General features: G+C 41.4%; 1 protein-coding gene across 9 annotated transcripts in view; it reads right to left on the minus strand.

Moving 5' to 3' along the window:
• The window catches only part of ENOX1 (ecto-NOX disulfide-thiol exchanger 1), a 365,091-nt gene that overhangs the window by 251,620 nt on the left and 91,174 nt on the right, over positions 1-22,297 (minus strand). For all 9 annotated transcript variants that reach the window (XM_083811361.1, XM_083811360.1, XM_083811368.1 and 6 more), the window contains one exon: positions 1,841-1,918. The gene's annotated coding sequence lies outside the window, so the exon portion shown is untranslated. The remainder of the gene's footprint in view (positions 1-1,840; positions 1,919-22,297) is intronic.

Below are 22,297 nucleotides of genomic sequence, written 5' to 3' on the forward strand. Positions count from 1 at the left end.
ATGACACCATGGCAATTTGTATGTATATCTCAAAGCCATTATTTTTCAGAAATCAGACTTGTGAATAAGGAAACTTCTAAAATGTGTTTTAGACAAACTTGCCTAAACCTTCTTTGCAGAGCAGCTGTTGACTGCATTTGTATCAAATTCATCAGGCCCAATCACACTTTACTTTGGCAAACTTAGCAGGAGCTCTTGGAAGTTTTTGGTGAGCCGTGATTCAAACAGCACTCACAGACAAGCCTGGAAAGGAAGATTTTATAAAGCTGTTGCTGCTAGTAAAGGATTTACAACCCAAATGCCAACATGAGCAACAAGTTTTCTCCCTTTATCCTAAGCGTCTTTCAGTGCTTGTACTTTTTTTCTCCCTCCATCCCCAAAGAAAAACACAAATTTTGCCCTAAGGGACAACATGAATAAAGAAAGAAACTGCACATTCATAAAGCTTTAGAAAGACAGAGATCATTCAACGGCTGTGCAATTACTCTGAAAAGCTACTTATTTTTGAGCACAGAGCTTTCACTCAACAGAGGCCTGAGGCATCACGATCTGATCTGTATCTGCAGTATCTCAACCAGCCCGATCTAGGGCTTTTGCTCATTACAGAAGCTGTAGCCATGTGTGAGGTTTACATCTAGGTTCAAATAGTTTGTAAAGCATTTTGGAGCTGGGGTTGCATTAAAGTGTATTACCAACTGATAATAATTTCTGATAATGAATTAAAGGTAGTTTTGGATACCTGTCTTACCCTAAATCTACCTGGGTTTGTTTTTGTTTAAGGTTTACAAGCCACTTTCCCTACAGAATTCATACACACTAATGGAACGCTAAGTGACTGTGCAGAGGCAACAAGAAAAGCAATTATACCCACAGTGCTGTTAGGTAAACGAAGTGAACGAAATAGACCATACTCAAGCACGACTGTTTTTGAAAATTATTTAGGGCCAGATACAACTCTCACAAGCCCTTCGAGTGCTCTGACAGCAACTTTTCTACCTAGATAGAAGTTTTTTCCCATTGGTTTCTCTGACCAAATTTCTGTAAAAATGCTGTTCTGTACTACCTTTGAAAGCAGTAAGAAATCAAATTTTTCTCTGTTACATACCTGCATAGAAAAACATATTGAAATGCAGGGGAGTGTTTTCTACCCTCTAAATCATTGTGATCGTGGCCCACTATGCTTATAACACTATCATTCTGGCTGACAAGGACACAGCATTAGCTGGAGCCTCCTCAGCATCCCTTGCCATGTTGACACTACAGGAGTCAAGCTATTATTATTACGCTTTTTTTACAGCTTCTTAAATATCAACTTTTTTTTTAAATATATATTTTCTTAAACTTTCCCTGAACCTCTCTTCCTGATCTGAAAGCTCCAGCAATTCTGCTGACCCTTTGCTGACTGTGCCTCCAGAAATATCCACAGCAATTGCTGTGGGACAGCCACTCACATATTAGCAACCTGGGTGGGAGCCATCGATTGCAGTGCCTTTTAGTGTACTGCAGCTTCAACGCACATAGAAAGACATAGTGGTGAGGTGAAAATGACTTACAGGCCCAATTCCTTTCTGCAGTTCAACTCTATAAGCTGTAATAATTCACTTCAAAGGAAAGATGAATGGGTTACTCTACATTTATACAACGGTAACAGAATAGAGTTATATCCTAAATATTTTGCAAGAAACTAAAATCATTCTCTGTAACACTTGCTCCAGATTAAAATTAGACTTTCATTTCACTTGCATGCATTCGAGATGAAAGAAAAAAAAAAAAAAAAGATAACAAATCAGCACAGGAATCCGCATGGTGAAATAGTCAGAACGCAGTAGGGGTTACAGACCTGTACAAAAGCAGGCGACTTCTCAGCGGCCCCATCACTGTATTTCCAAAGAAACGTTACGAATTCTCATGGCCAATCCTGCAAGAAGTAGAAAGAATAGTTAAACCTAGAGAGTTTCTAAAGGAAAAGAAAATAATATCAGCTGTCTCCTTGGATACGCAATGCTAAAAGCCAGTCTAGAATTGGTTTAGAGGATGTTAAACATTTTAAACTACGGAAGCAGCAAGATCATAACAATTATTTAAATATAACAAAGCCCAAGTTAAATAAAATACAAAATGCTAAGTTCTTTTTAAAGACATGTTATTGAAAACAGTCCTGATAAAAATGCAATGAATATATGGGACTAGATTGGAAAGAAAAGAAAAAAGAGAGAATACTGCACCAATTTATATTCCCTTTGAACTGTCTGTAATACAGACCTTAAAGTGCATTTTCAAACATATAGCATATCAAAGAAGCAGACATTTATTTCTAGCCATGGCACTTCTAGGCTTTTGGTAAATGAAACCAGAAATAGTCTAGTGGAACTGTGCTGTGTGATAAAGCATGTACTGATGGGTTCTGCCCAACATCAGTAAACAATTGTTTTTCTTTTAAGCGAAGGAAAGAATTTCAGCAGTAAACAAATGCCTTACGTCTTGCATGAGTTCTTCAACAGAGTCAAGGCAAACCTGTCGTTTCACACCTCCTGCATGTGCTACTCAAAGTCAAAATACAAGTTATGTTCCCCAAGATCTATCAGTTTCTATGTTTTCGATTATGACAAGTATGATACACAAGGGTAAGTCCAATACACAACAGCTTTCAGCTATGATCCCCCTGGAATCCACACCCGTTGTTATAAGGATAATTATCTGGGTATCCCCGAGGCCAATTTTTGCAGTTTTCGTACAAAAACCACCTCTTGCATAAGACATGAAATTTAAAATCATCCCCTTCACAGATATCATTGAGTCACTCCATTACCTCTGGGACAGATATAAATTATGCATTCTTTGATTCTCTTTAAAATTTTAGATGCACAAGGGGACCGAGAAGCATCTAAATGGTACTAAAAATATAAGGCATTCAAGAAAGAAACAATAACTTGTATGGTATTAACTGCTACAGTGCTCTGAAGGCTCCCTGCCTGGTCAAGAAAAGCACATAAAGCACTGAAACATAACAGCAGGCTTGCATGCTAATGGCTGCTAGTGACAAGGACTCATTGAATGTCACTGCTTCACATACTGCGTACTGTTCATTTTTCTTATCTGTGTGACCTCTCTTTGAAATGACTGATGAAACTCCTGTGAATTAGCATCTCTGCTTCTGGGCATTTGCCACCAAGAAGGCATTCAGCAACATCTCTACTGAAACACAAAAATGAGGCAAGAAAAACAAATCATAATCTCAACAAAGACCAGTAACTATGCCTGTTAAAGGATAGTCGGTCCATACTGTGAAAGGCACGCTTCTCTGAAGCTTCCTTGTTAGGCTGGTTTTTACCTTGACGCCTTTTAAGAGCATTGGCTTGTCACAATACATGCATTCATATTTCAGACTTGGCTAACATTTTCGTAATTGGTGTGAATAAAAAGGAATAGCTGTTACTGCAAGAAAGAAAGAAATGTCTCTGTTCTAATGCCCTGCTGCTATGATGACCTATTTCACACTAGCATCTGTTCTGTTCTGATGAACCACTCCAGATGTAAGCTGGCAAAGCTGCACTGCAAGTATGTTGCCCAGACATCCACTGAGTGCTGCAGATGTTTTTTTCCTCACTTCACATTTAATGTGTGCTTGATTAATTTTTTTCTTTATTGTTTCAACTCCTTGGCCCACAGAATTTCCTATGAAGTTTGCAGGATCTGGGATCCAATCTGCAGCCATAAGGAGAAGCTCCCTTTTTGTTAGCAGGTTCATTAATGTCTGGAATAACGAGCCAAAAGAGCCTTGCTTCGAATTGCCAAAAGAAATGCAAACTTCAGTAATCTATTATGCCTTAATATTATTTGCCTGAGGAGTTAACACAACACTTATTTCAATTTCGAAATTACAGATGTTTGTAATAATCAGATGCATCGGTCTGACCAAAAATATTACGTCCGTTCTCTGCGTCAAGCCCTTGACCTGAATGAGGTTAGTGACAGCGATATGAATGACTTGAGCAGAAAACCAAACACAAAAGTAGTTTTATCGTGAAGTACAATATTTCTTCTGTCACTTAGCCTTTTTTTTTTCCTCTCAAAATTACAGGGTAGACTGCAAATCTTCAAGGCTAGCAGCCACCACGACAGCCTAAGTGCCATTTAAAAGAATTATAATTTATGACACGCCTTGGTAGAATAGCAAAGGTCACACAGAAGACTCCCCAGGGAGGGGAGGATGACAAAGGTTACAAAGATGACTAAAGACTAGCCTAAAGGAAGGGATTTTCTTGGAAGGGAGACGTTTTGTTGCAACAGCTTCATCCTACCTAATGCACAGGCACCTCATCCAAACAAACAGCTCACCTTTAAGTTATCTCCAAGGCATTGTTTATGAAATACACCTCCGAAATTCACGTCTTAGCAGCCTGGCAACGTGCCCAGGGCCCACTGAGCTGCTGCCAGCCTGTGGACGCTGTGAGTCTGCCCCACAGGGGACAATGGGATGCATGGTGACAGATTTGGGGACACCGCCTGCACACTGGGTAGACCGTATTTGAAACACCTCCAGGATCCTTGCAAGCCATTGCCAAAATGGGGCCCACTTTCCCACTTCTGGGGCACTCGGTGCCATTTCCAGACCTCTACCAGAGCGGCGCAGACTGCTGCACTGTTTCTCTTAAAAGCAACAAGAAGATTTGGTATGAGAAGAGCCTGAGATACACATTGCCACTGACACATTCTCGCAGGCAGTTGTAAATCTGCAAACCAGCCATCGCTCTACGAAGCAGCTTGGGCTGCTTTCCCTTGCCACAGCTACAGCGCTCCCCCCTTTCAGCCACAACAAGCACAGAAAAAAAAAAAAAAAAAAAAAAAACAAGACAAGGATGAAGACAAGCAGGAACAACTCTTCTTGGCACAGCTCCACTCTGTGCAGCATCATTTCTAGGCTCATAAAATAAGCATTAACTGGTGGGAGAAGCTGGCGCTGCGAACCTGGGGGTAACCGGTGTTGTCTGCAGAACATCAGAGCGATAAAGAAAAGCTTAACCTGAAGCCAGCATGCAATACAAGACAACTCTCCCCTCTCTTCAGAAATGTATGGCCATAACCATTTTGAAAACTGACAGCTCCCAACTGCACCCGATCAGTTGTAGATGCTGCCTGCAGCCAGATCAATGGCTGGCGCTTGCCAAGGAGGTCTGCATGGCTCTGAAGGGTGCAGCTGACAGTGGCCAGTTAAGAAGAGACTATTAATCACTGAGTATAAAGGATTATCCCTTGTTTGCTGCTGGGTGACTAGTACAGTCCCATCCTCCTGGTATTCGGTCTCCATGCTTGGCCTCCCATTGCATGAGGAGGAACCTACCTGCTGAGGACTGGGTAACCACCCAGGCTGAAATTCTCATTTTCATTCAGAAATTCCCGTCTATTTCCTGTACGAAAATAGGGCAATTCACTGGAGGGGACCAGCGTGGAGGACATTAATAGTGTCTGCATTCTCTTGTTCTGGCAGTCTCTGGTCTATTACCATGGTTGATGAAGCCTTTTGCTGGCTATTCAGATCACAGGAAAATTTTACAGTCTCATAAACACAAGCAAATGACAGCGGAGTGCGCCTTTGGGAGACCGAAGGGCAGAAGGTAACAGGAAGGCGGGATGCAGCCAAGCAAGCCTCAGATTACAGCGGTATGTTTTATCCTGCGCATCACCTGCAGGAACAAGGGAAGGGGAGCTTAATGGCGCAGGAACGCTGCGAACACAATGAATAACCCAGGAGATGCCCCCTCCCAAGTGACAAATCCATAGGGCATGTTATCAGGAGCCCTCCCAAACCTGGCTGAGAAAAGAAAATAGGATTTTCAACACGTGTTTTGCCTCACACATGGAGTTGCTTACAGCGGTATGGCAACTCCTTCCCAGTGCCAGGCTATGATGGGCTCTACGTGTGGGGCTTTTATACTCTCTGGTGTTGGTTTTGTATGCTCTGTCTTCCTTTATTAATTTTAAACAGAATGGGGGGATGTAAATTCACCATTGGGGATATGTCAGTGTTTGCTCAACATGCTCTATATACCTTTATTAATTTTGTATTGAATGGTGGATGTGATTTCACTCTGGGGGAAAATCAGTGATAGCAAAAGGCCTTTCCCACTGCAGGGGAGCAGTGGGGAAGGGGAGATTATTTCTCCCTGGGTTTGTTTAGAGTGATTTGTGTACTTTCAAGGATTTCTGGAGCTGGGGAACTTTTGCATTCACGAACAGCCAGTTTCAGTGCCATGACCTACTGCTCTGAAGAGGTTGATTATCTTAACGTAGCATTTGTTATGCAAGACTTACTGCTTACAGTACATTTTAAAAGCAGAAGATGATGCCTTTTTATAATGCAGGAACAGAACTTAAAGGGGGGAAATTAAAAAGCTTTCAGAACAATACCTTTTTTTTTTTTCTTTTTTAATGGTGCAAATGCATAAAACCACACCAACTACAAAAGGGTTGTTTTCTGAGAGAAGTTCAGGAGCTTTAACTCTCAGCATATTGCAAAAATGGCCTGAATCAGCATGGCCGGCTTGGCAGCCTGTCCTTTCCACCCCTGCAATTCCTGGGCCCCCAGCGAGCCGACGCTTGGCTTGGGGCACACAGGGACACTTGACTCCACAGACCGCTATTCCCCGAGGTCTGTTGGAAGAGAGCTGCTCACTTGTGCATAGCTCTTTGCTCCCTACCTTTAATTTACACATCAAGCTTACACTCCATCACAGCAAGTCCTTTTGCTTCCAAACTCTTAGTCCAAGTCTACCGTGATCATAAAGGGAATGTCCCCTTACTGTCATTCTTATTTTCCTGGGAGAAAGAAGTCCCAGAGGAAAATATTTTCATGCCTCCTTCAATTTCCAGAGGCTCCCAGAAGGTCAAAACTTCTTCACACAGCTTTGCCAAATGCTGCAAAAACAGTGGTGTCCTGGAGGATCCTTTCACATATCTTAGTCAAAAGGCAAGGAAAATGCAGATGCCGTTCACTGTCCAGCTTTTCATGGCAGAAAATACCATAACTCTGCACTCTATTTCCACTTTTGGATACCTCTGCACGTCATAGGGTTGTGGGGTTTTTTTAGCTCTTATTTTCTTACTGACCTTCAGAGCACAAAGTTTGGGACTTTGTAGCTCTTCTGCAGTTCCTATAGTGCCTGGATTGTGGTTCCTCTGTAGGATTGATTCCACAGTGATTCCTTGATCCAGGGACCGGATGCAGCAAAGGGGCCATGGGGCAAAGGTATCCACAGACAGTAATTCAGGGAAATTTTGCTGTATGGAGAAGGGAAGTGAATATTCACAAAGGCAGCCTAATGTTTTTGTTTGCCCTTCCCCAGGCAGCTGTGACACAGAGGACACATGACCAGAAAGCAAAAAAATACATAAATAAAAATGTTTTACCGATCAGAAGACTATATATATATATATATGTACTGAAAAATAAGGACTTCCTAGGGTTTTTATTGCTGAACAGAGCCTTCCTGAGATTGCTGCTCATTACAAACTTGAAACGTTGAACTGAATTAATTACTTGTTTGATCAAAACGTGTTAGAGACTTGAAAACTGAATCACGGAGTAGCTGGCTCTCACTGCACACACTTATGGTACAAGTCATTCTTTTCCTAATCTGGTGCAGCTGGCACATGAACTCCTTGCATGACTGATGGCAGAGGGCAGAAAGTTTCTGCGCTGGGACAGGAGGAGCACAGTTCCCATACTGAGCACCAGAAACAACTGCTTCAGATGAAAAATGAGTGAGGGAAACAGGAAAGAAAGGGTTTAGGGAGTGCAGCTGTCTGCTATGGGCTCTGTAGGTCAGCGCTGCTATATGTGCTGGGTACAGCTGGATTTTGAACAAGCAGGAAGGAAGAAGGAAGGCAGGATTTGGAATCTGGCTCACATCCACCCAAGACAGTAACATGCAACTTAGGGAAAAAGTAATAAATAGCCGGTAAATGCCACAGCACATGATGCCAGCAGTCTGTAACAGAGGCGAATGTGGTGATACTCACCAGCCCCCCCGCTGTGCTGCCAACAGCCTGGGGGTTCCCTTTGACTGAAGGCAGGCAGGCAGGGGGGACAGGGAGCAAAGCACGTCAGGCAGCCCTGCCTAGCCATGAGCACCTTGTTCAGGATCCGGCTTACTGCACCCATGGGAGAGGACATGAGTCTCCCAGGGCTCCACGCTCTTCATCTGTTAGCTGCATCCTAAACAAACTGCAGGTCCAGCAGTGACATGTGGTGCCCAATTCCTGTCCAAGTCCTCTAAAAACAGAATATGGGCTACAGTTCTGGTTTCTGTCCTCTGCTGTCTTGCAAGCCACCATCCTTCTCTTCTCTCTTTCGGTGCCACTGTGTATGAAACTCTGGAGGGGAATTTAATTCAGCCATTTAGCTATCCTCCCAAATCCGATTTCACTGAAGACCAAATCTCAGAGATTCTCACCCAGACCTCCAAAGCTGCCCATAAAATCTACAGTTAATTTAATAAGATTAATAAGTGGCATTAGAAGGGACTGCTAGGAACACCTAGTCCAACCTGCTGCTCAAAAGAACCAGGTCAGGTCCTTTTCTAATCGAGTTTTGAGTATCTTTGAGGATGGAGATCCCACAGTCACTCTGGGCAATTTGTGTCAGTGTCTGATCACACCCACGGTGAATTTTTTTTTTAAATATATTTTTATATCTCCCCAAATATATGTAATCACAATTTCATTTGTTTCAATCTGTGTCTGCCGCTTCTTCTGCTGTCACTGTGTACCTTTGAAAAGAGTTTGGCTTTGACTTCTCTGTCCCATCCCATCAGGTAAATGTAGACAGCAGCAAGATCCCCCAACCACTTTCTCTTCATTACAAGAGCCCTTTCTGCTTCTTCTCATACATCCTCTGCTCCAGCCCTCTGTGTATATTGTTGGCACTCTCTGGGATATGTCTGGGATACTCTTCAGTATGTCTCTGCCTTTTGGGGAGCCCCAAACCAGACACGGTACTTCAGATGTCGTTTTACAACTGCTGAGTAGAGGCAAATAATCACTTCTTGCTAAGTTAGGCCCAGCTGAAAGCATCCAGGAGGCCGCAGAGCACAGAGCTGGAAAAAAAAAAATGCTCTAGAAATGCATGCTCAAATGTGAACTAAATATACGGATTTTTGCTATGAGTGGACTAGCACTGAAACAAGATGAGAGCTGGTCACCTGAATCCAAAGCAGCTGCAGGCACCCAGGTAAGACAGACCAGCCAGTTGAGAGAGACTGCACAGAAATAAAGGAAGACAGGTGGGGAACACCATCATATTTCAGAGCACATAACCACTTGAATATTAGCATGAAGCAGCTACAACTGAGCTTAAATTACTGCTGATCCTAACAGGAATAAAAACAGCAGTAATTTGCCCATTATAATGTAATAAGGCACTGTATCGCACAAACACAGATTTTTTTAATATCGGTGTAGCCTGGCTAAATGCTGCAGTGCACCAGCATGAACAGATCATAAAATGGGACAGAAGTGATATAAATCAATTGACTTCAAAGCCATTTCTGTAACCCCATATCAAAAAAAAAATAAAAACTGTGATCCAGTCAATGTTTGTCAAGAGATGACATATTTTCATCTTCTATCCAGACCCACAGTATCCTGAAAATAAAATCATTCATTGTTCTGCCAAATTACATCTCGAATACATAATATTGCATCCTCCATATACCTGGAAATGAGACCTATGGTAACAGGAGGAAAGCATTTCTAAGAGATACCAGGAAAGAAACACACATGCACGTGGGAGGAAAAACAGCGTTGAATCTACCACCTTTATGAATAACTCCCTCAGCAAAAAAAAAACATTTTAGTATTAAGACCATGAAGCCTGCCTGAGACACAGTAGCAGCAGTAAGTCTTGAGAAAACAACAGCCTGGAGGAGAATGCTTTTATCAGGACGGCAAGTGCTGGCTCTATAAACCAAAAGCAACTTTGCGTAATCATGCTTTTTTTGTGGTGGGAACAGAGGCACAAATTGAGTCAGTACCCAGAGCTGATCATAAGGAGCAATGGAAAACAAAACTTGTGTTTCTTCTTACTTTGTTACTGTAGGACATGAATGAGAATGAAGGAGGCTCTTATGTCAGGAACAATGCTCCAAGCACTGCAAGATCTGGAAAAGATTCCTGGTCAGTGCAATGATTTGGGAAATCTGCACATGAAATATGAACTCTGGTTAATTAAGATATTATTCAGATGAGTAACTCTCTGTCACGAATAAACCTCTGCCAACATGGATTTATTATACGGACAAGACTTCCAACAACTCCCTTCTAGATCACACATCCTCCACTTCTTCCATTTTCCTGGAGAGAAGGCACTGAAATGTAAGAAGTTAATAAGTACAAACTTACTTTTTTTTTTTTCTTTAACTTTACCCTCTCTTGCAAAATGCTTATTCTGATTTATTTTGATAGTGGTTTCTTATAGAGCTTTACTTGAGATGAAGTCTTGCCCTTGACCAAGCAAAATTAATGCACTGATGTTATCAGTGCAATACTTTTATGCAGAGAGAAGTGGTCTTTTGGACTGAACTTCCTTTTCTCAAACCAAGGTCTGTGACCCTAAACACAGCTGAAAAATGCTTCCAGCAGGGGTATAAGCAGTTGCCATGTTTGTGTTTGCTCAAAATAATGTTTGGATGGAGCCACAAAGTGGTCTTTGTGGTTGGAGGAGGTTAACAGTACAATGTTGAGAACCCTAGTACTGAACTATTTTAGAGCAGAGAAGAGCAAAGCCAGGATTAGGAAGTACTTTTTTGTTTGTTTGTTTGTTTTATTTTTTTGACTATGGGCTGGAGGAATGAGCAGTGCTTGTGAGGGCTCCCAGAGCCTAAATCTTACTAGGCCTCCACTTTTACTCCCAGTTGTTGTGTGCTGCGTAATTAAGCCTGGAGGGGATACATGCGTGACTCACTGTGCCAGCATTCACATACGAGGTTGTGCTTGAGATGAGGCTTTCTGGTTATCTATCAGCAAGACTGAGCAAGGACACCTGAGGGATTCTCCAACTTCACACCATCACAGTAATGAGCGGGCAGATGTCCTTGGTGGAAGGAAAGGTCATTATTTTTCAGAACAGTTTCCCTACCCACATCACCAGCCTGCTCACTGTCAGTTTAACAAGCTGCTCTTTAGGCAGAAATCAGCCTGACAGCGACTTTAAGAAACAAAAGTATAATTAGGATCCTAAAACATTCACAGTTACATTTCGGACGTGCTTTTGCAATGTTACCACTGACTCTGAAGCCTGCAACTAGTGGCAAAAATCTTTCAGCAAAGAAAAGCTTGAATTAAATAAAAACAAACCAATCAAACCACCCAAAACACAACAACCATATATCAGGGTGTATCTTCGAGGGAAAATCTCAAAGGCGTTTTTTTACATGTCTATAGCCTTGCACGTGCAAAGTTTCTGCAAAGCCAGCCTGTATGCACTGAACACAAAGCAGCAGCAAGAATTCTGTATTGGAAGTAATCCTTGAAGTACTTGTTCTTGCTCATACAGTAGCATTGCAAAACGTTTGCACTCCAGCAACCACAGTCACGCAAATTAAGGTCATGTTTTGTACAAAACAGATTCCTCTGGTGCCTGCAAGTGACTTGCATGTGCATTCGTAATGTGCCCATCACTAAGGCATCTGTGCCATGAGCTAACAATGGAAATAATGATGGAATAGTGGCAAAGCTGCAAGCACAGGCAAGCGTTGTACTGAAGACTGTGTTAGTACAAACAGAGGTCACCTCTGGAGAACATAGAGAAAGGGCCTCCTGTAGCTTAGTCTTAAGAGCCATATTTTCAATGAGTAGCAGCCATTTCTGCTGCTGAACTGTTGTGTCTGCAAACACACTTGCATGTTAGAGATAATAAAAGAAAAAAAAATAATAGTGAGAAAAGAAACATGTTATAAGGTATTTCCAAAAACAGTGACAGTCTGCATGGCTGGCAGCGTATGATGTCTTTACACCCCACAAATACAAGCAAATGGACAAGTGGGGCACTTCTCTGATATATAAGCTTCTACATTTGTACGTGTTCTCCAGCTGCAAAGACAAATACCCAGATTTCTGCAAATGTCACTTTGGATAAAAGTTTGAAATTCCTACCGTGTATACAGATGTATAACCAACATGAATTAGAATTAGAAGAAAATCTGTTTTGTTTTGTTTTGTTTTCCTGGAATCTGCCACCTTTACAATCAACTTGTTAAAAACGCTAGTTTCCATCTGTCAACAGCACCAGAGCATATATTTATAGCATTTTAAATACATAAGATGATATAAAGTCCCTTAGAAAACCCACACTGCTCCGTTGAGGACATATTTGGATGATGTTTCCTACAAACTTCCAGTGGTGGCTGGGCTGGCAAGCTCTGGCACAAAACACCAGACATTTGCATGTTGACTAGACAGTGTGTGAACAGGAGTCAGGTTAAGGACAACACTGAAGCGAGAATGGTTGTTTCTGCACTGGAAATAAGGCTCTAATTTCTAACACATCTTCAGGGCAATCCGCCCGAGGAAGAAAAACAGAACAACAAAAACAACAATAACAACAAAATTATTTTAAAATACAGTCTTTAAATCTATTTTTCTCAAGGTCTTATTGTAAGAGGATTTCTGACTAAGAAGGGGAAAAAAAGCTTCTAAATTCTCACCAGCAATTTTGAGGCTGATATCATAGAAGCTATGCTTTAAAGGTCCTATCCTGACAGCCCATGTGCACGCAAATCGGACTGCACAGTTCAGTAGCACTCACTTTCATGAGCAAAGGATGTGTTTCTAGAGACAAGCTTGCAGATTTAAACCAAATACTTTATTTGTGGCATAAATTTTATCCAGCTAACCAGAGAGCTGGTAATGTTCTACTCCAAATAGAATAGAAAACATGTAATAGATGATATATATTTGTAGGACAGCTTGAAATCTCTTATGAAAAAATGTTTTTAATTTTTTTCCCCCATTGAACAGCTCAGAGAAGTGTGTCCCTGACAAAGGCCCATAAGGGGCCAAAATTCTGGTTATTTGTTCTCTTTTGCTCTTAACAAATGAAGCAAAATACAGTTAATACATTATGCATGTCTTCAAGCATAATTTTATTTAGGCTGTTTTGTTTTGTTTTGTTGTGCCTTGGAAACTTTAATTTCATTTGCTGCGCCTTGGGAACTCTGACTTTTTTATTTTATTTTATTTTATTTTATTTTTAGTTTTTTCTGGTTAATAATAAAACTGAAATATTAAGGCGGAACATCAACCAATCTACAGTGTATGAGATTTTTTTAAAGTTTCAATGAAACGATCTCTCGGTGTCTCTTTTCCACTCCGTTATCTTATCAGCCACCAAACCATTCTCAACAAGTTGGCCTGTCAAAAGAGCAGAGCTGGCCGGTTGCTATTAGTCATTTCATTTCCTCTCACAGTGATCTGTTGTTTCACCAGTGTGAATAAGATACACTGTTCCAGCAACATGCTATAGTGTTTCAGCATTCTACACTTAAATTAAACAAGCAAAAGACAGTCCTCTGCCACGAGGCATTTACTCCTATTTCAGAAGTGAAACAATGAGAGAGAACAGCAAAGTGAAATGGAGAGAGAAGGGGAAGAGAGGACAAGACTAATGAGACTGGATGGCTAATTACATTCACTGCATTCACACACTAATGTTACTTTTTGTTTGTTTGTTTGTTTTTCAGCATTTAGCAGCAATTTGTGTTCCCCTGGGAGCATATGAGAAAGGTAGGGAGTAAGAATAGATTAAGGAAAGTGGGACCAGAGAGATGGGCAGAAGGGCAGCAGGTGATGGGTTTTGATGCAACTGAAGCCAAGTTCAGATTAAGTGACAAATGGAGTGATGCAGAGAGGAAAAAAAAAGCAGTAAGAAATGAAGATTTGCAAGGAAAGGAGTAGAGGACTGAGAGGTCATACTGCAGGGCTGAGGGGCTGGACTTTCCCTCAGCAACAGTGATCTCTCCAGTGCTCTACCCTCCTGCTCACATACACCACACACCTGCACACCTGCACACCTGCACACATACACCACAGCTACAACAAGCTGGTACTCTTGGGACACCAATTTCTTCCTTTCTCTCATCCCAAGAGAATATTCTTAACCATCCAGAAGACTTCTAGACTGGGGCAAGGAAGGATGGTAAGCCTACACAGGAACCATCCTGGAGGGTCACTTTTTATTTTTGGTGAACGAAATTGCCAGTCTGTGTAATCTCCAAATGGGCTGTCCTACTTTTTACATATCTGCAACACAATTTGGGCTGAACCATTCCTGTTCTTGGCTTTTCAAAGGCTTCAAGCCAGTTGGTCCCATGCAGCAAAAGAAGATACTCTGAAATTCTCAGGGGGGTGACTGCCTCAGTCCCTCACAGGTAGTGGAAAACTCTTATAGGATGTCACCCTGTCCTCTTGTTTAAGCACCAATGCAATGCAATTCCTCTGTTGTGAACAGCACCTGAGGGCTGAAATGATCTGTTATAGGCCAAGAAATACTCTGTCTGTCCTAGATGTGACCCACTTACTACCAAGCTCTCCTGCTTCCCCACCAATGGTTTGATTTTTATGCTGGTGATTTTGGTTTGTTTCATTTGCTAGTTTATTTATTTATTCATTTATTCATTTCTCCTGGACAAATTTATTCATTTCTCCTGTTGGGACTCTGAAAAGGTGCTGAAGAGAAGCTCCTCAGTCACTATCTGAAGGGCTGTCTGGCTCCCCAGGTAAGGGAAAGAAAAAGGAAGGGATGCCAGTGTCTCACAACCAAACCATCAAGTCATGCCAGCCCCTATTCCCTCCTCCTTGCACTCTTCTCATCTGTACGCAGTCGTACAGTCATCCTCTTACCATGAGGCATCCCCCAGACACAGCTAACGTACCAGGGAATCACACTCTGGTATGCTTGAACTGAGTAGGAACTTTCCTGGCTCATAGCCTGGCAATAAGCTTAAAAGGGCTGGGAAGCTGGTGTGGAAAGCCTCAACAGCAATTCCCACTGGCAACCTGGTATTCTCCCTCTGACAGAGCTTCCCAGAGTACCTCATATGGTTCCTTAAAGGTCCATATCCAATCCAAGAGGCAGTTACAAAGGACAGACCGAAACCCAAACCACTGAACTAACTTTTTGGTGACGCTGCTTGTTCTTGGGGCTGGTAATTCTCAGCAGCATGGACTGTGAATGCTGCCAGCTGAGATCAGGCCGGTAAACCCAGGTCTGAAGACAGCTGGCAGATTTGCACAGGCTAACTCCAAATCTCCCACTGGGCAGCAGATCTTCAAGTGGGGATTTCAGGTTCATGAGGCATAGAGAAACGGGAAAAAAAAAAAAAAAAAAGAAAAAAAAAAGCGTCCCCAGTAGAACAATACATCTTTTGGAGGCCCTGACAAGAACGTCTTTTCACTGCCTTAATCCTAAACCTTGCTGGTGACTTGTGCTTTTTTAGATTAAAATCTCTAGCCATGTGACCAACAGCCTTGAACCTGATGGCATTTTAGAAACATCATCTGGCTGCCCTCTAAAAGACACAGCCAGAACTCAGTATCAGGGCTCAGCTCACAACCTGGGGCACCATCAACTATTCAAACTGCTGCTGCTGCAGTCACAGCTACAGCAAAGCATGGGGCAAAGTTGCTAATAGCAGGGCTGCCAAGAGCTGATTTTGTCCTCTGTGGTGCGGCTACTAGGTTGACTGCTGTCATGATGAACATTATCTCTCTTGTAACAAAGACAGAGGCAGAAACCCAACTTTTTTCATGAAACAACAATGGTATAGTCAGTAATAGACTACTCATCTGGACAAAACGCTGTGCCCGTGCTTAAATAAGATAGTTTCTCACCTACCCCAGCTTCACCTGTAACTTGAATAAAGCCCAAGGAAACAGCCAGCATTTTTTCCTTTCCTTTCCTGCTGAACCCACACTGTCATCTGGAGGGACTGATTCCCTCTTCCCTTTGCTCCTATCTGGGATTCATTCTAGTTGGTCCTTCTGTACATGTTTTTAGAAATCTAACTTCACCACACCCACCAGAGGCTTTCCCCAGCTAAGGAGGCATAAGATTTATCAAGCACTTCAGTGCTTGACACACAGCCTCAGCATAAACTCTCCTAACTCCAACCAAACTGCCACGGTCACAGGGAGCAGTGCAGCCCTGCCTTAACCTGGCACTGAAAGTCGCTCAGTTGCATCAGTATAGCACTGCACCTGATACTGTTAGCTCCGTCTCTCAGTGAATCTAATGGGTCTGGCAATGGTACCGTGCCATAGGTTGGAGAAGAAATGGCTTGGTTGCTACATCTCTTTACTCTGGTGCAATACTTGTGATGGAAAAGTCCGAAGGTGAGCCCACAATTAACTCTTCTGGCTCTGCCACTCTTTCAGTTCTTCCCTTATGTATTCTCCTGCCTTAGTAGGTAAAAAACCTTTCTGAGATATTCTACTGGGTGAAAAGAAAACCCTATTAAAATGTGACATTCCACGAAACACTACTGTGGATTACACTTTCATCAGCTTTAACTTCTTCATACACTTCTTCATGCTCAGCAGCCTCTTTACAAGCAAGTACCTTAGCCATCACATTTACGCTAATAAAACACATGTAATACCCTCTTCCTACCTGTCTATTTTATTTTATTTTTCTCTCTGAGGTCCATATATTAGAACAGGGATTCTCTAAATGGTGTTCAGAAAAGCTTCCGACTATTTCTGTTTGCTTTCCTTTACCACTGTGCTGAGGTTTCACTCAGCTGATATGGAGGTTCAGTTCTTCCAGCTGCAAACCAGACCAAGACACAGCAATAGAAACAGCAGTCAGATCCCACTGGAAAGACACAGACTTTCAAAGCTGTTGTGAGCATGAACTCATTTAAAAAATCATTTAAGAACCATTTAAATTAATTACAAAAAGGAGTAAGAAAGCTTACCTTACTAATAGCTTTAGGGTCTGTACTGTATCTCATCTCTCAGCCTGGATCCCAGATGGTCAGAGCACCAAATTGGTATTTGAGTCTTAATTATTCTTGTTATTATATTCAAGATATGTCTGGAGACATTATGAAACTCCTTCTGAGTGGTCAGGAAGCAGGCACACAAAAAGGCCATCAAAAAGGCCTTGTCATACCCTGTGTTCTGGGTCAGGCTGCTGAACTGGCCCATGCAGATCTGCTGTATTTGGAAAAGCTGCAGGCAAACCAAGCAGCCGAAAAGTCTGCCCAGCTAATATCCACACGCCGTGCTCCCTATCAGAGCTGCGTCTGGGAAGTTTGCTAGCAACACTTCTCAAATACTTGCAGAGGTTCTCAAGCTGGCCAACTACGGCCTTGAGTGAAGCTGATTACTGTGCTAATTAGACATGCTGGCTTGAGTCTTACTACTATTCTACTTCACTTCACCCATACAGAGTGAGCTAAGTGCAGAAAGCCTGTCCTGCAGACGGCATACGGGTTGAAATGCTGGTTCCTGGCACTCCTCCGCTCCCTGATGTTCATCCCACACTCGCAGCCACAGTGTCATCGAGACCATTCATGAACCAGGCTGGGAGTCCTAACTAGCTCCAGGATGCAGCGATGTTGGCAAAATCAGCCACCCCTGAGGGGAAGAACAGCAGCTAGGGCTGTCAGACTCAGGCAAGGGAAAGCAAACTGTCAGACAAGCACCCACGTCAAAACCTTGTTTGGCTGGTGTATCGGAGATAGATATTTCAGTTGCCTTTGCCATATTATTAATTCATGCCCTCTCCATGCATCATTGCCTGACTTAGCATTGCACAGAACCTAAACATATATTAAAAATACTATCCCTGCATAAACAGCTCATTAAAATGGATTTAAAATGGGGCCTGTAAAACTAAAATAAACAAATCTAAATCAAGAGTAGAATGCCCTTAAAATTAGAGATCTATGCTTGGCTGGAGAAAACAAACGAGAGACAGTTCTCTCATTTCAGCTGTACAGATATGCCTACTCAACTGTACATACTGTAACAACTTGAAAGGAAGAATGTGATTCCTCTGTAGGCAAGCACTAATCTCCTTACCTCCACAGTCGACTGAAAATAAATGTAACTTGAATATTTGATAGTTTAGTTAGATTATTCCAAACAGACTCTATTTTCTCTAATTCCACAAAATAGATCCCTTTAAGGATATGCTTATGCCCTCAGCAGTAGTCTTGTGCTTCATCTGCCCATTATCTGAGCTGCAAAGTGTGAGACAGAGACAGCTCCACTCTATAAAAAAGAACAGTTCGATATCTTCCTGTAAGACTGTGCCCATGCTAAGAAAGCCTGCCTTCAGGAAAGTGATTTTTGTAACTCAGAGGTTATATATATTACCAAAAACCTCCAAGACTGTGTTTCAGCTTTAGTGCAGCTAAAGTGATCTGGATTTTACAGTAGTATTCACCTCAAAATGCACAGATGTAAAAGCAATTTGAAGTGCTCAGGATGTCATGATAAGACAAGACACTGAGCTGATTCTCTGTCCAATATGAATGTAAATAGAGAATTTGATTTTCTGACAGCATTTTAAAAATATATTTGTAACTGGACTTACAGATCACAATTAGCAGATAAAAAACCTAGCCAAAATAAAGATAGACCATTTAATGCAGCAAGTTCAATATCACATTTAATACTTTGGAAATCTTCCCTTCTATCTGACAGCCAGGGTCAACATCTGCCTATTCATCTTTTTAGAAAAATAAACACATCAGTTCTAGGCATAATATTGTATCATTATGGGACTGACTATCAAAAGGTATGTGGCAACAATAAAAATGCAGAGTATTTACTGCTTAATATGCTTGAGATCCAGCACTTTCCAGCTTAATGCATTATTACTGGGAACATTAGTTTCAATATCTAATTTCCAAGGGACATGAAATGTTCAAACCCAAGTAGAAGAGAAAATGAACTAGCCCCAACTATCATATTTTGAACATCATTTTTAAATAACAGTTTTTCCATTCAATCTGTGTAATGCACTGTATCTATGATTCAGAAACAAAATCCCTCGTTTTGCCTTCCTCTTTTTTTTATTCATTATTCCCTTTTGGAAAGGATTCCTCACAAAAATCTCTTCTATTGTGTTTTAGAAAATAAGCAGTTTTCAGCTACTTTAATAGTACCACAATGAGAGATAAATTTCTCAGCATCTATGATATGAGAATTTACCAGTTGTTTCCTCCCAACGTTTTTTAAGACCTTCTTTCCCATGGAGACCCTTACTAAACTCCTGTACTTCCCATTCAAGGGTGAGACACCAAACATAACGAGAGAAAGAGAAGGAACAGCATTTTCCCAGCTCTGCAGCGCTGGCGTGATTCACGAGGGGAATTTTACTCCTGCCTCTAAACAGATGTCATGGCAGAAGAAGTGGACACACCCTCAGCAGATGGGTCCTCAAATGTCTTGATGTTGATAAAACATGTTTCCATTAAATTTTATGTCTAGAATGACCCGCTTCCACTTCTCAGACAATTGATGTCATGTCCCAGCAAAGGCTGTTCATCTTTTCCCTTAACTGTTGTCAGCTTTACAGAATTGGAAAAGGCCTGCTAGGCCAGAAGGACCCCAGCAAATATCTACAAGTTCAGCACTCTTCCCAGAAGAAATTCTTCCAACACTGCTACCATAAAAAGGGATGTTTTCACACTCATATACTACTTTTAATCTAAGCTATCTGTGGCAGATAACAGAAGGAATATCTGTTACCATACACAGTGCTATCATTAGGAAATACACTGCTCTGAACATAGCAAGCTTTTTCTCTCAGATCATGCCTTTTGTTTTTGTATTTTTTTCTTTTTTCCTTGGGACATCATAAACAAGACTCCCCTCAGCTGGAGACTCTCTGGGAACTATGACAGCCCCAAGTCTCCTCAAGTTGTGTTGCACTCAAATGCCAGAGGTCTAACACTGCTGCTGGTAAAAACTGGAGTGATCCCACCAATATCAGTGGGGTTTCCTCCTTTCACAGCAGAAGAAAGGCTGGCATGTGGCAGAGGCACAAAACAACTGCACTGTCATCATTTTGTTGGTCTACCGCGTCCACACTCCAGCACAGGAGTTTATCCAGTTCAGGATGAGATCGGTGTTTATAACACTGACCGTTTGCACACTGTGGAAAAGCAGCAGACACGGTATGTGTGGCAAGAGTACTATAATGTCTGCTTAGACCTCTCACAAACTTGATTCACTGTGGCTGCTCTCTTTGGAAATGCTGAGACCTCACAGGACAGCTCATATGTAAAAATTTCACAAGCTTCTTCCAGTTAATAAAACAGCCCCACAAAAATTAGATTGCCTTCTTGCTGCCTGTGGATATTTTGACAACAAAATGGAAAAGAAGATCCTTCAGCCCACCTGTGAATGACCTGTGTTTACTCTGCTGATAACAGCCTATGGCTCCTGCCATTTCTGCAGAGCTTGAGAAGATTTGTACTACACTTACTGACTAAACTCTTTTAGAAGAAAAATACTACTGAGGTTGCATGAGTTAGAAAACATTAACTTTAAGACAAACCAACCTATCTTTAGCTTTGGTGCATAGCAAACTACATGCTTGCTAGTACGATGTTCAGTGTACTGAGCTAATTAGAGGCCAATGCTCCTTTTCCACAGTTTCTGTTAAGGGCAAATTTATCTTCTACCAGATAAATGTAACTACTGGGAAAAATAAAAAAGAAAATAAAAAAGAAAAATAAAAAGCTGTATCAACTGTAATATAGCCTATTCAATAATTATGTTCTTATTTGGTACACAAAACAAATATCCAGAAAATCGTCATCAACTTCTACTTCATGTAATACATCTGCTGCATAATCTGCTAGCTAGGTCTTTGATGTTCTGAAAAACACCAGTAACTGTCATAATTAAATCCTCTATAGTTATTCAGAACTGCATAGCTCAACTAATATTTCACACAGTGAAAGCCCAGCGATTCTCCAACCTGCTAGTATAATTGGATTAAATTTCCTAATCGTTATTATTTTTGAAGGGAGCTACAGCTTGAAGTTTGGAATATCGTGAGGAAACAACATCCTTCCCTTTGGCCAGCAAACAGCTCTGCTGCATGGCCAGAGGAACACTCCTCTTTCATGACAAAGCCACATCCGTATTATAGTCTTGCACAGTAATCTCACATGATGTCAGAAGTGCTGCTTTATGTCTTGGGAATAATTTGTCTGGATAAATAGAAACCACAAAGCAATATGGAGAAACGTTTTACCAAGGACAAATGTCGTCCTGTGGATTTTTTTTTTCACTAGTAATAATTACTTCCATGCTCTTTTCTTCCATGTCCCCAAAAGAGGAGTTATAAATAATGTTATTAAGTTGATGTATTTCTGCTCATATGAAGGAAGTCAGAAGCCACTGTTTCTCATCTGCTGTTCTTATTTTGTGGTTTACATTCCCAAGGCTTCTAGTCGACTGTGGCCCCTCCTGCTTTCTTTTCCCTTCCTCTCTACCAAAAATATGGAAAAAGCCAACCCACATCAATTCATATTAAAATAAACTCCTTAAACTACTCCTTAATATACTCCTTAAAATGCTCCTTAGCATTTTGAAAGCTCTTTACAATTTTCAAATTTTTGTTCCCTCATTTCTGTTTTTTTTTTTTTCCAGTAAGCCCCTTGAAGACAACACACAGAAACACACAGTTATTTTTCAAACAACCCTCTGTTGTTGTTGGTAAATATTTAAACAGTGTCTTTTGCCAGGTTCTTCAGCAATGTGAACTGCCCAGAGCTCCTTCTCATGGGGCTTACAGCCTTAAAAGTCTACGCACCCACAAATGGTGAAGAAAACAGTAGCGTTAATAAAATTGATAAGTTTAAAAGTAAATGTGCAAGATCGGTATCACTTATGGTATAGCTAGCATCCTTCAGCATGTTGCTTAATTCAGTACAGACCATACACTGTAGTTTCCTCTTGACGAAGCTACAGCATCTTGCAGTCCTAACAACTTTTATAGCATGTCCTTGAAATGTCCTGTTCCTTTCATCACTGCTGAGAAAATATCACAATCCCTTTACTTTTTCTACCCATAATGATAGGGCAAGCAGTGCTGAGGAAAAAAAAATGCAATCACAATAACAGAGGAAGAAAACATGATTCATGGGCATAGAAAGTAAATCACTGGGAAAGCCTGTCTTGTCCTCCTTTTCATTTTGCTTATAGGTCAAGCGATCTTAATGAAGCTTCCTTCACATGTGCTTTATTGTTTGCTCTTATATAGAGCATGGTTATT

This window comes from Anser anser (assembly GCF_964211835.1).
Source record: "Anser anser genome assembly, chromosome: 1".
NCBI lineage: Eukaryota > Metazoa > Chordata > Aves > Anseriformes > Anatidae > Anser > Anser anser.